We start from the raw sequence: 11,967 nt of genomic DNA, 5'->3' as shown, positions 1-11,967 counted from the left end.
GGGAAGACTTGCCCTTGTTATCTGATGATGCAGATAACTGGGACCTGGGATCCTAGGATGCGTGGGTCCTGTAGAATAATAATACCTTTTGGACATCATATCAGCAAAATTTGGGTATAATCAGAAATATTTAGAAAACCATTCTGGGCCAACGAGTTAAAACAATATACAGAGCAGCAGAGTAAAATCCCTTGCAGATTAGAGGAAAACAACATTGTTTTTTACCATGTGAATTCAGTAGACTAAGAACACTTAGAAGGTATCACAAGTTTATACCAAAGACATTGCATTGATACTTCTTATATTCTAATATATATTCTAAACCTAATTATTTATATTCCAATCTATTTATTGTAATAAATATCAATTTATTTGTCAAATTATCGATTAATTCTAGTAAGTTTCATTGTGTGAAACATAAAATTAGCACATATAAATATAAAATATATAACTATATGTAATATAAGGAAACGTTTGTCATTGTTCTGTTGTGGTTAGGGTATCAAAGGCAACTCTGTTTTACAGTATTATTCCATTATCTCTACCCCAGAGTTTGGTAGAGTTAGACCTAAAGCTTTACCATTTGTAGATTTACAGCCTAGAGGCAAGAGGAAACACTGTCATTAAAACATTACCAATTTAAGGCCTAATATCAAGGAGAAAAATATGGACTTCTCCTGGAGCTATGGAAATATTTGGTGATAGAAATTCAGTAGTGTAAGTTCCTGCCTGGGTGGATGGTCAGGACATTAGGTAATCATGCATAAGAACAATTTTTTTTCACCTTCTTGGCTTTAGCTACTTTTGAAATGGTAGGTATAATAAACAATTATATTATGATAAAATACTTTCTAGTCAGAACTGTTTATTTCTCTATGATCCCTTGTAACTAAGATTAGTTTTTTTCCAGTAAGATAATCTTTGTTGTCAGAATAAGATATTCTGTTTGGTCTGTTACTACATGGAAGAAGGGTAAAGGGTCTGTAGACATTTGTGCCAGTAAGACCTCATTTGGGAAATTTTAAGCTGCAAAAGTTTAGAAGTAGCACTTCAGCAAGGCTTACTTTGAATCCATTAGCTCCACAAAGCTAACTCAGTTGATAAATAAGTACTTGAAAAGCCATCTCTTTGAACCTAGCCATAAAGGTTTCAAAGTATGATCAAATTTAAAATGAAAAAGTCTTAAAATAGTCATTGGCAAAAAAATGCAAGTTTGAGCAATCTACCAAACAATATGTTTTTCCACTATACACAGAATTTCAGAGAAATAAGATCAATAACATTGTTAGTAACAATAAGGTTTCCTTGCTACAAATAGGCAACCAAGGATATATGCCTGTATAAAGATTGCATCATTAACAACTTAAATTTACAGGATACTACATGCTTCAGCAGCACATATACATAAATTACAACAATATAGAGATTAACATGCCACTTGGACAAGGATGATATGAAAATATGCGAATTATTCCATATTTTTCATTCTTCAGTTGCTAGAAATGAAAAACAGTTATTAAAAAGTTGATTACAAAAATACAAGTGTAACAACATATGTGATTCATATAATTAAAAGTTAGTTTGACATCAGTGTATTAAATCTTCAATTTAGAAAGGTCTTTACATAGCATAATCTTTACAAAACTTTTGAAATTAGATAACATTTTAATTTTATCCCAAAGAAATAAAATACTATAAGGACCTAGGAGAAAAAAGAATCTTAAACTGTTTTTATATGGAATGCAATCGGTAAGGACACATTTATTAATGAATTTATATAATATATAATAATGTAGTATTCAAAGCATTATATCTAGGAGAGAATGAAATAGATTATGGACATTTTACAAACAGAATACAGAATATGTTAAAATATACTTTCTTCAGACAAGCACGGGAAATGTCTTTAGGTTCTGTACTACTCATTTCAACAGATACATTAAAATTATTTCTGATTTTAAAAATCACAAGCTCTACAGAAATCATTATAGATGTATACAAACAACTCTTGAATATATTTTGACATCAAAGTCAGGCAATTCATTTGGAAGAATACCATGGAATCCATGAATTTTTAAAGTAAGATATTGCTGTTGCTTTGTATTGTGAAAATATTTTGTACAGAGACAAAGGATGGACTGGCATTTTTGAAATTTAAGTAACTTAACCAAATCATTAAGACGTAGGAGAACAATTTGTACAGCCTTTCACAACTTCAAAGAGGTAGTCATACATACTTATCTTTTGGCAGTATCAAATGCAGTTTCTTCCAAGTTGTTCTTCAGACCTGGTTTAATATAATGGTTCAAAAGAAGGAGATCAAACGTATCTTTGCTGTTTCTATTCCCAGCAGCAAGATGCAAGGGGGTCAAGAGACCTTTCGTTTAGACATTGGTATCTGCATCATGATGAAGTAAGAAAGAAGCCACACTCGTATTATTCCACGTATAAACACTGTGCAGGTGTGTCCAGCCATTCACAGTTATTGCATGAATATCTGCCTCGAGCCACCAACTCATGGACAATGTGTCAGTGTCAACTGTAGGTTTCCTGATGAAGAGCGGTATACTCATCGTCATCCCTAGTGGCCTTTTTGGAAAGGTTTCACCACACTGTAGAAAGTCGATTAATTTCGGCAGCCCAAAGAAGAAATTTGCTTGGATCCTTCTCCATTTTTTCTTGCAAATGATACCATTCCTCACTTTTTCATCTTCTTCCTTGTCTTCATCAGAATTGCCTAACCAGAGACTGAGTACCAGTCGGAATGAGGTGTCTATGTATTTCCCCAGTAGTTGACGTTGGTTGAACTGTTCAGAAAAATCCAGTGAATTTTCTGCATCTTTTTTTTTCACCATGACTTATTTTCTCTTTTTCCATTTTTACTATTCTAAATTATTCTAACTGGAGAGTAGAGAATTGATAGAAAGCAGAGGAAAGATTTTCCTCCGTATTAAAAGGTACAGAATGAAAATGAGGACCAGTGGTGTCTCCGTGTGCAGCTTATTCTAGGAATGAAAACATAGGAAATAATACTTTCTATGTAAATGATTTGGGAAATGGCAGAGCAGAAAGTGAAATGATGCAACCAAAAATATAACAACAAAATAAATTAGGATAATTATGGAACAATCATATGAGAACCATGAATGAGAGGAAGAGAGAGACAGATGTTCAATGAACTAACTAGCCACAAAATTCATGCCTCTGATCAATTTATAGAGCAAACAATTTTATTTTTAAAAGAGATGGAAATAGAATTTATAGTGTGTCTCTTTATGATGTGCAATGTGATGGATTGATATACATTGTGCTGATCACTTTTCTGTTAATGTGAGGAACATACCTGCAAAGAACATTTCTGAGGAGGAAACTATGATATTGACTCATGGTTTAAGAGAACACAGTTTAAGATAAAATGTCTCCATTGTTTTTAATTATATTTTTATTATCTTAAATAATTGTACAAGAGAATTTCCATTCAACAAATCAGTTTTTAAGTACAATGGATCTTTACATAACTTCTCCACACCCTTCCAAATCTCACCCCACTTTAATTTTTTCTACTTTCATACTATCTGTATTGAATATTATGCCTTCACGCTCTTCCTCCATAACTCTTTTTATTCCTTCCCTTTGAATTCCCCTCACACCTTAAGTGATAGTTTCCTGGTATTCATTTTGTTGGATTAAAAATTCAATTTTATAAGAAAATACACCTTTGAAATTCTCCTCTGCAAATAGCATGCTTTGGTTAATATTGTTGTGAAAACTTGCATAAAGTTCTATCTTCCAAATATGAGACAGAACATGGGTCCTTTGTGTGTGTGTGTCTCTGACTTAGTTTACTTAACATATTTTTAGATCTATCCATTTCTTTGCAAATAATGTAACAGTCTTCATAATGGATTGGTGCAATCCAATTGTGTACATGTGCCACACTTTCTCTAACCATCCCTCTGCCAAAGGGAATCTGGGCTATTTCCATCAGTTTTCTACGGTGAATAGTGCAGCAGTGAACATGGTTGTGAAAGTGATTTTACTGTAACCTTTTGGAAGAATTCATCACTATCTTTCTGGGAACAACCCTCTAGCCAGTTTTCCAGAATAATCACATCCCTCTCTTCATCTCCATTAGAACGTATTGCAAATCCTCAAAAACACACTACCCCCTACAGGTCACAATAAGCTAAAACCACACTGTGTCCATATTTTTTCAATACTTTTTTTCATAATTGTACATATAATTTAGTGAGAACCTTCTATGTACTTTTCTAATGTGGGAATGAGGGACATGACAATAGAGTAAAAGTAAGAAATATGCAATTTAATAAGCTATTATCATACTTAAAATCATTTTCGGCTTTAACTCATAGCCTCACATACTATTATTTTAATCTTTATTTGAGTACTTCATCTATCCTCTAACTTATAACAGGTGAGTTAAATACAATGGCAGAAACTGTGGTTTGATTTTGACACTCATGTGTGAGGATGCACAATATGGGCAAATAGATGGATTGGATTTAATAGCTATTATCCATTTTGTTAAAGTAGAGATGATTTTGCCAAACTGATTCTCACAATTCATATTACATTCAACAACAAGAAACCTGTGACAATTCTCTTTGTTTTGCTCCTTATTAACTTTTGTTTCCATTTTATTTTATTTTTATTTATTTATTTTTCGTCTGTCGTGGGGCTTGAACTTGGGACCTGGGCGCTCTCCCTCAGCTCTTCAGCTCATGGCTAGCACTCTACCAATTGGGCCACAGTGCCCCTTCCGGTTTTTGAGTGGTTTATTGGAGATAAGAATCTCTCCAACTTTCCTTTCCTGTCTGCTTTGACTTGCCATTCTCAGATCTCTGCCTTTTGAGTAGCTAGGATTACAGGCATGAGCCACCGGCGCCCGGCTACCATTTTATTTTATAATGAAGGATGATTTCACAACTCTATTGTAGATACAAAAATATGCTAAAATATTTCTATCCGTATGCATTGATATATACACACACATATATTACACAGGTTATAAGGATAATTTATAACTTCTGTAACTGCACAATTTACTAAATTATTAAAATCATTGATGACTCATGGCTGGAATTCTGGTTACTCGGAGGGTGAGATCTGACGATTGTGGTTTGAAGCCATCCTGGGCAGGAAAGTCCATGAGCCTCTTATCTCCAAACAACCAACAGAAAATCAGAATTGGAACTGTGGCTGAAAGTGGTAGAGTGGTAGCCTTGAGAGAAAAAGCTCAGGGACATCATCTAGGGTCTTAGTTCAAGAAGTACAATCTACCCCCAAAAATGTATTTAATTTACCCCTGTGTAAGTAGAGTATTTCCATCACCCAAGTGCAAATCCATACTCATTAGCAAGGTAACTGTTTTGTCTGAAGTACCACAAAACATTATCACTTAAGTAGAAAGTATTGCAATGTGGGTTCATTCTATCTCTCTCATGGATTTTTCTCCACTCAAATACTCAAATCTTACCATTATTCCAATTATTTAAAATCATAGTTTTTTTCTTTAATATCCATAATATTAGAGTTTGAATTGAGTGTCTTGTGCCCCCGAAATGGTTGTTCTTACCATTTTGTCATGTGCTCAGACTTAAATTATCCTGATTATTTTTCAGATAGAATCTGGCTTTCTACATGTATCTGATTTGGGGCTCAGTACACTTTATGTTATTCTTCCTGGAATTTAAAATAACAGGTGCGTGGCATTGTGTACAGATCTTTCTGTCCAGTCTGGGCTTTAAGCACTATCCTTACAACAGTTCACTCCCATGGATTAAGGATATTCATAAGCTTGTCATAGTTGATTTTTTTTATATTTGCATTTCCTGCAGGTTCTTGAGTACTGAATTAATTTGTGTTTTCTTGGGTTGTTTTGTTTTATTTGAATATATGGATTATTGTTCTTCACTTTTCCTTTTGTTTCTTTCACTCATGTTTTTACCTGAAGCGCTGAGAAACTAATTTTTCTTTCTCAAGATAGTCAAGATGAATATTATTTATTCCAAAAAAAATTCAGTAATATTTAAACACCTCATATCTATGAATAGTATACAAATGCTAAGTTCTGAGAAGGGTCTTTTTATTTGCCCAGCAGTCTTTGGCATACACAGACAGATCATGAATTTTATGAAGTTAGTAAAACTACAGATGTTCGCCAGGTGGAGAAAAACCTATTATTAATTGTTTGACAGGGTTATGTTGCTTCATGCAGGATTACACAAAATCATGTCCCTATGAGGAACCTAAAAATCATCTAATACAACAGACTTGAGAGAGATGAATTGACTTCCTGAATAATTTAATTTTGGGTCAAATAAAAGCAGGCTTCCAAAAAGAGAGTAGACTTTAAAGAAACATGAGTTGTATGTAAATAGGTGGTTAGCTGATTTTGTTGATTTGTGAACTAATACAGGGAAATAAAGTACAACAAGGTTAAAATGAAAGAACTTCACATTGAAATACTCATTTGTGTGTGTTTGTGTGCATGTGTGTGGACGCTTGTGCGAGTCCCCGCACACACATGTGCATGTGCTCATGCATACATTCATTATTCCTGAGGCTTCATACTGCCCAAGCATTATTCCTCAGCTTCTCTGTCTAAAGGTAATGGTCTACCACTTGAGCCACTGTTCCACTTCTGGTTTTTTGGAGATAATCGCATGTATTTTCATGATTTGACTGGCTTTGAACAGTGGCCTTCAGATCTCAGCCTCTCGAGTAGCTACCTAAGCTGATTCAGCCTCTGAGTAGCTAGTTAAAATTCTGTCTGTCCTCTATGCTTCACTGCTTTTTTATTTTTTTCCTGAGGTAATCACAAGTCATATATATGTCTAGTTACTTTAGAAAATACTCTTACTGCTTGGCACCATGGGCTCCCAAAGACCCCGGAGACCTCAGACTCCAAAGGTAATACAGCGCTGTCTTGGTTAATTTGCATTGTCCTCTCGTTTGTCTGTTTTACTTTCATTTTCCCTTGTGAGGATGGCCCCTCCAATTCGTAAAGGGTTGTCAAAGTGGACTCGCTTGCACGACAACACTGGAGGAACTGGGAGATGTCCCAGATCCTCTTTTGGGGAGGGGATAACCCTGCTGTGTGGAGCAGGGGTCCTTGGAACCCCACCATGTGGAGTGGGGGGGTCCTTGGAACCCCGCCGTCTGGGGCGGGGGTACTTGGAACCCTGCCATGTGAGGCAGGGGTCCTTGGAACCCTGCTGTGTGGGGCCGGGGGGGGGGGGGAGGGGTCCTTGGAACCCCGCCGTGTGAATTGTGGGGCAAGAGTTGGTTTGGTGTTGGGCCGGAACTGACCAAGAGAGCCTTCTAACCGAAGCCCAACTCGCCCACTGTGGGTCTGTTCCTTCTGCTGTGGGGCATGAGTATGGAACGCCGCCATGACAGGAGTCAGTGGACCAATTTGGGAGATCTCCACTTTGTAAGCTTTTCTTTTGTAACTGTCAGGCCTGCATGTGTTTTGTTTGTACTGTTTATTGTTTTATGGACTGTATGACTGACAGGACTGGAAACCACGGGCAACACTCCATCTAGCCCCCTAGACTTACAAAAAGAAACTAAGAAAGAGGAAAAGAAAGTGTACCCCTGGTTTTTCAGGGAGATAACTTGGAAGAAGAAATGTTTCCTCCCCCATACTCTCCTTCCCAGGTTCCTTTTGCAGAACCTGAGAATGATCAAGAGGAGGAGGGAGCTATAGAACACTTGGCACCTGCCCTTCAAGTTTCTGAGGGGCCAGTCACTCAATGCCGCAGTGGGATCAACCCCCCATCTAATGCAGCTGTTTTTTTCCCTAGGTGCCATAGGTACTGTGGATGTGGATGGTCAACAGCAACACAATAGTGTCCATTTTCTACCAATGCTCTATACAATTGGTGCATCCAAAATGCCCCCTTTTCTGAGAAACCCTAGGATTTAATTTGTTTGCTTGAAACTATTCTCTTTACTCATCAGCCCACTTGGGATGATTGCAGTCAGCTTTTACAAGTACTTTTTACCACTGAATTGAGAGACCATATCTGAGAAGCGGCCCAGAAACATATCTGTGGCCCCACGGGAGTGCCCATCACGGATCTTGCCCTGATCGCTGCCTATTTTCCTGAGATCCAACCAACATGGGACTACAAGACAGTTGAAGGTAGGGAGCATCTCCTCATCTACCACCAGGCTCTGTTGGCAGGTCTCAAGGTGGCGGCTTGCCAACCTACTAATATGGCCAAGGTTTATGATATAAGACAGGGAGTAAGTGAAAGTCCAGCAGCATATCTTGAGCGGCTCTTGGAAGCTTTTAGTCAATATACTCAATATGATCTTGAGACACAGGAGTCGGCTCAGATGATTATGTTTGCCTATATAAATCAAGCTGCACCAGACATAAAGTTGCAGGCTCTAGACAGTCTATAATTAGGGATCTAGTAGCCGCGGCAGGAAAGGTTTACAATAAGAGAGACAGAGGAGCAAAGACAGGAAAGGAAGGACAGAGAACGTAAAATGGAGCATGAAAAGAGAAACCGGGCCAAGGAAAAGAGGCCAGATTTGTTGGACTCACCACTACTGCATGCTGAGCATACCTGGTTCACAGATGGCAGCAGTTTCATTCGAGATGGAAAAAGGTATACAGGCCCAGCAGTCACCATGGACACTGTGATAGCGTGGGTAGAAGCACTCCACCAGGGACCATCTGCACAAAGAGCAGAGCTAGTGGCACTAACAAAAGCCCTACAAATGGGAAAAAGAAAGAGACTAAACATTTACACAGACAGTCGGTATGCTTTTGCCACCGTGCATGTCCATGGAGCCATTTACCAAGAGAGGGGGATGCTGACAGCTGAGGGAAAGACTATTAAAAACAAGAAAATTTAAGCCTCATCTGTGCCCAATGGGAAACAGCAAATATTGCCATTATGCACTGCCCAGGCTATCAAAAGGGAACTGATTCAATAACCAAAGGAAATAACTTGGCTGATCAGGCAGCTAAGGAGGCAGCCCTCCAGCCCAGAGCGGAAGTATTGACTCTAGTAGACCCAGGGCCACGAGCTTTGCCTCCTGAGCCTCAGTACTCCCAAGAAGACTTGGAGTGGATAAAGAAAATTCCCATGGCCTATAAACCCCCTGGCAGAGAAGGAAAAAAAGACTAGTGGAAAACTGGTGAGGGAAAACTTACCTTGCCACAAAGATTGGGCAAGGGGATTCTTAAGAGAATCCATCGGGTCTCTCACATGGGAACCTGAAGAATGCAGGACTTGCTCCGACACTCAGAAGTAAAAATTAGGCAAGGGAATCAACTCTTGAGGACATTGTGAAAAATTGTAAAGCCTGTCAGCTCACCAATGCCCCCAATCAGCCGGTGACTAAAGGAGCTTGCCTCCATGGAGATAGGCCAGGTGTGTATTGGGAAATAGACTTCACAGAAATTAAAACTGGAAAATTTGGATATAAAATTTTGCTAGTTTTTGTAGAAACCTTTTCAGTATGGGTTGAAGCCTACCCAACAAAGCATGAGACCACAAATGTCGTGGCTAAGAAGATCCTGGAAGAAATTCTACCTAGATATGGCTTCCCATCCCCCAATAGGTCAGACAATGGACTGGCCTTTGTCTCAAAAGTAAGTCAGCGAATAGCTCCGACATTGGGGATGGATTGGAAATTGCACTGTGCTTATAGACCCCAGAGTTCAGGGCAGGTATGAATCAGACTCTATAAGAGACCTTAACTAAATTGGCCTTGGAGACTGGTGTAGTCGGGGTATCGCTCCTTCCTTTTGCTTTGTTTAGAATAAGAAATTCACCCTATTGGCTTGTCTTTAATTGCTTGCTGATTTGGATGATACTGAATTTCTGTGTAAGCTTGACTATTTAAAGCTGGTGCATAAGAGTATGTGGCCCCAGCTTAGAGAATTATATGATTCTGCTTCTATTCCTATCCCACATTTGTTTAAACCAAGGGACTGGGTGTTTGTTCGAAGGCACAACTTGCGATCTCCTGAAACACGATTGAAGGGACCTTACATGGTGCTACTGGCTACACCCACTGCCCTTAAAGTGGACGGCGTTGCTGCTTAGATCCACTGCTCCCATGCCAGACCAGCTGACCCCTTTGCCCTGGATGACCATCAGGAAACATGGGAAGTCTCCAAGCATCCGACCCAACCACTCCGCATACGCAAGAAAAGATAAATGGACTGATTGTTAATGGTATACTCGTTCAAGATCAAGAGCTGTTGAAGTTTAGTTTTGGGCCAGAGCCACAAGATTGTGGCTCAGGACCATAAATCAAGCGCAGGGGGGGGGGGGATTGAAAGGCTAAAGTTTGAGACAGTGACCACTTGTTGCTTGTGTCTGTCTAGCAAAGCAACATATGGTGGTAATCCAAACACTTGGTTGATTGTGTGCCTTTATAAGACCTGCAAATCCTTAGCTCAGGGCTCTCCTCCTAGGCTCTGCTGTGTCAGAGTGTAGGATGAGGCCCAAGCTGCAGCCCATTTAAATAAAACAGCTGTAGAGTCTGACTCTCAGTGATCTTCTTGCAGGGCGGGGGGGGGGGGGTCCTGCAACCATGGCATAACAGCAAGAGTCCTCCAGTCATCAATTAAAGAATGAAGTGGACATTTTTAAGAAGGTATGGCACAAACACACCATCAGGTTGTACCAGGTGATGGAGAAGGAAGAGTATATGTATCTCATCAATGGAACTGGCCAGTAGGGGATACCTTCTGGGGTGGATCTCAAAATCCTGCCGCCTATATGAGGATGAAACCAAGAGGCTCTTCACACAAATTGTAAGTGCTGTTCACTACCCATACCAGAACAGAATCATACACAGATACCTTAATTCCAACAATATCCTGTTGGATACCAAAGGCAATATCAAAGTCAGTGGTTTTATCTGAGAATCTGGTTCACCCTGGGGCAGTTGCTATCAAATATATGTGCTGCTGTGCTATTCCACCCCCCTAAATTTTCCTGGAAGAAAGAAATGATGGCCAGGTGCCAGTGTCTCACTCCTGTGATCCTAGCTATTCAAGTGGCTGAGGTCTGAGGATCATGGTTCAAAGCCAGCCCAGGCTGGCTCTATCCTCTGACCTGACTCATACTGATACCAAAGACTAATTTGGGGTGGAGATGGCAGTGGATAGAGATGGCTAGCAAATAGTTACAACTCTTCTCAGAATTAGCTGCTGAATGTGGACCCAGGAACAGAGCAGTTCCAGACAAAGGGGAGGAGAACCCTAAGAGATATCAAAGATAAATTCACTTGAAATCCAGAAGGCCCTGTTATTGAGATGGGAGAGATTTTTAGGTGGTGTATTAAAAAAAAGAGTTGTAAGTGGGATCCACGAATTGAGATCAAAACACTGTTTGCCTAGCAAAACCCTCAGTCCAGCCAAGAATACAAGTGCATCAACTGCCATAGAGTTCCTCAGGAGGGATTCCAGCCACTGAGCACCTTGTACTGCAGTGTAAACTGAAAGTTGTAGTTATCAAAGCATGTAATTTTTGTGCATACAAAAACTACTTTAATTACACTTCAACTACACCTAGTCATTAAAATTTTTGTTTGATTTATTTTATTCTATGTTATTTAAGATGTAGTCTCATTATGTAGCCAAGTGTGATCTTAACTTCATAATTCTACTGCTTAATCTCCCAAGTGTTGTGATTACAGGTGTGTCCTTCTTTGTTGTCCATCATATTTTATCTGCATGTTTCCTTAACTTTAATACTTTATTTTATCCCTTGGCAGTACTGCGGTTTTGATTCAGAGGCTGGTGCTGGGCAACCTAGTGCTCTACCACTTGACCTCTGCTCCTGGCCTTACTCTTCATTTTACTTTAGATGAGCTCTTATTGTATTATTTTTTGTATTGTATTGTATGTGCTTGGGTCAGAATCAGACTGTGATTGTAATGTATTTTCCTGCTGAGAAGCTTTTTTGT

At 39.0% G+C, this 11,967-nt stretch overlaps 1 pseudogene; it reads left to right on the top strand.

Annotated features, from left to right (window-relative positions):
- The first annotated feature begins 1,383 nt into the window (after positions 1–1,383).
- On the top strand, positions 1,384–1,483 carry LOC122095313 (annotated as a pseudogene).
- Positions 1,484–11,967: the final 10,484 nt, after the last annotated feature.

The sequence above is a fragment of the Dipodomys spectabilis genome, unplaced genomic scaffold (assembly GCF_019054845.1).
Source record: "Dipodomys spectabilis isolate Male_0828 unplaced genomic scaffold, ASM1905484v1 ptg000014l, whole genome shotgun sequence".
Lineage (NCBI taxonomy): Eukaryota > Metazoa > Chordata > Mammalia > Rodentia > Heteromyidae > Dipodomys > Dipodomys spectabilis.
Note: the sequence above shows the minus strand (reverse complement) of the source record. Positions and strands in the feature narration are given on the sequence as shown.